General features: G+C 33.5%; 1 non-coding gene across 1 annotated transcript; it reads left to right on the top strand.

The window, feature by feature from the left end:
• Window positions 1–1,983: 1,983 nt before the first annotated feature.
• Window positions 1,984–2,090, top strand: LOC140449265 (U6 spliceosomal RNA). Its single transcript, XR_011951772.1, has one exon. It is a non-coding gene; the product is annotated as a U6 spliceosomal RNA (small nuclear RNA).
• The last annotated feature ends 595 nt before the right edge of the window (window positions 2,091–2,685 follow it).

Genomic DNA, 2,685 nt, shown 5'->3' with positions numbered 1-2,685 from the left:
TCTGTTAGCCTACCCTCAACCTTCACATTTGCTGTTTGATTCCAATATAGGTTGCATATAATTCGAATATCTCGGCTGTCTATATTTTTCTTTATTAGAATTTGTCTTAGTGGTTCATGTTGTACTTTGTCAAAGGCCTTTTCGAAATCAATAAAGCAGGTGTAAATTTCTTGGTTCATGTCTAAGCATCTCTGTGAGAGAACGTTCATTGCAAACAGAGCCTCCCTTGTACCCAGCCCTTTTCTGAATCCCATCTGAGTGTTACTGATGTCTGCGTCTAATTTCCTATAGATCCTATTATGGATTATTTTCAGAAACAGTTTTAGAGCATGACTCATCAAAGCTATCGTAGCTATCAAAAAAAAGTTCTCGTTCTTGTTTTAGTTTTGCTATTATTAGTGTATGGCCACGTTTAATATTTTGCGTATTTTGTTTATTACATATTGTTATCACCATATTTATCAAAAGTACTTGTTAGATACCTGTATTAAAGAGTGTATTGAGAAAACTTTCACTTCCGTAGTCTATTACTAATGTATCCGTCAGTAACGTATTTATTTTCTTTATTAGACATCAAAATAGAAAAGAATATTTTCGATGCAAATCTTAAAACTAATATCCTGCCCTTTTTCATAAGTTTAAACTAAGATAAGAAGTTATTACTGTATTCCCTCGAACTACGCTTATGCCCTCAGGCATGTGTTTCTAACAAACCGGCCATAATTTACACTCAAAGTTAATTACACTTTTTTGTAGACAAATAAACATGTCAGAAAATTCAGTTTCTTAAAAGTTATGTTGGTCGTATCGTGAGCATTAAAATTTTAATTAAACACTGTTTTCCACCGTAGACATGTTCATAGAGTCCCACCTACCATCGTAAATACTATTCCTATGTAAAAAATTAAGTAATTTCCATACAAAATATAACAAGACACTGCAAATAAGACAAGAATACGTTGTGTTGAATTAGGGATTAATTTTTGCAGATAATTAGCACTAAAACGATCTAATTTTAATAAACTACCCAATTATTGACCGGTCACATTTCTATTAAGGTAATAAATCATAGAATTATGCAATAAATGTTTATCAGTAGGAATATCACGTTACTCCCTATAAAAAATCAGTTGTAGTTTATACAAAACCAAACATTTCTAGTCTAGAATCAAATTTAAGTTCCAAAAAATCTTTTATAATATCTGTTCTGTCAAGAATTAGTTATTGACATGACTCCTCCAGTGATTAGCGACTAATTTGTCAGTTATTGGCAAGGACGAATTATGAAACTTCTAGTGATTAGCCACCAATCAATCAGTTATTTGTCGAAAAAGATAATCACAAATTAAACAGGTTTAGGTACTAAATTAAAATATGCAGTGTTTATTCATAGTAAAAAAAGTACAAGTATTATCTCAAGCAAATTTTAATATAAAAGTAAAAAACAATACATACGTATAAGACTTAATTAATTTTATGTTTGTTTTTAGACATGGATTGCAGCTATATATTTGTGAATTTGATGTATGCATGTTAAGTCTATTTATGTACTCGCTTTTTGTGAGAGCTCAGAACTCTCATAAAAACATCAGCCGAAAAATTAAGAATGACATAACGAAAGATGGAGAGATTAATGCTTGGAATAAGCTTAAGAAATAGAATAAGAAACGAGGAAGTTTGTAGACGAACCGGAGTGGAAGACATTATCGAACATATTACAAGGCAAAAATGGAGATGGGCAAGACATGTTGCAAGAATGAAAGACGACAGTTGGACAAACAAATTGCTTGAGTGGAGACCACGGGCTGACAAGCGAAGCCGAGGAAGACCCCCAACGCGATGGACCGACGACCTCAAAAGAATCGTGACCAATTGGATAGCAGAGGCGCAGAACAGAAGCAGATGGGAAAGTCTAGAGGAGGCCTATGTTCAACAATGGACAACTCAGGGCTGATTGATGATGATGATGATGATGATGATGATGTACTCGCTTCGGCGGTACATATACTAAAATTGGAACGATACAGAGAAGATTAGCATGGTCCCTGCGCAAGGATGACACGCAAAATCGTGAAGCGTTTCACATTTTTATTAAACCAACAATGTTCCATTTATTCCGCAGAACTGTTTGCAATATATCAAGCTCTGGAATGGACTATTGAGAAAAGAATGTCTGATCAACAAATAGTAATTATGTCGGATTCAAAATCTGCGTTGTCTGCTTTAGATAATTCGCATAAGCATTTATACAAAAACAGTATTATCGTCAAAATTTTAGAAAATCAACTAAAGATACTTAAAAGAAATAATTCAGTCTCTTCCATTTGGGTAAAAGGACATGCTGGTATCCCGGGTAACACCAAAGCAGATTATTTTGCAAAAGAAGCAGCTTCAAAAGGATTAGAAATTAGCTGGCTCAAGAGAGGTGATTTAGTCTTGCTGCGTAAACAAGAATTAAAAGAAAACTGGGAAATTGAATGGAATGCTTTTTGTAACAGAAGTAACAACCTTTATACAAAAATTCACCCTGTTTTACCTACTGCGGTTTTTGCTGCAAGAAATCATCCCAATAGAAGAGTATATTCAATGTTTGTTAGATGCTTTGTTAATCATGCTACTGTGAAAGCCTATCTTCATAAATTTAATTTAAGTGAAACAGAACTTTGTGATTGTAATGGTAACACT

This window comes from Diabrotica undecimpunctata, chromosome 8 (assembly GCF_040954645.1).
Source record: "Diabrotica undecimpunctata isolate CICGRU chromosome 8, icDiaUnde3, whole genome shotgun sequence".
Classification (NCBI taxonomy): domain Eukaryota; kingdom Metazoa; phylum Arthropoda; class Insecta; order Coleoptera; family Chrysomelidae; genus Diabrotica; species Diabrotica undecimpunctata.
The sequence above is the reverse complement of the archived record's forward strand: the minus strand, read 5'-3'. Positions and strand labels throughout refer to the sequence as shown.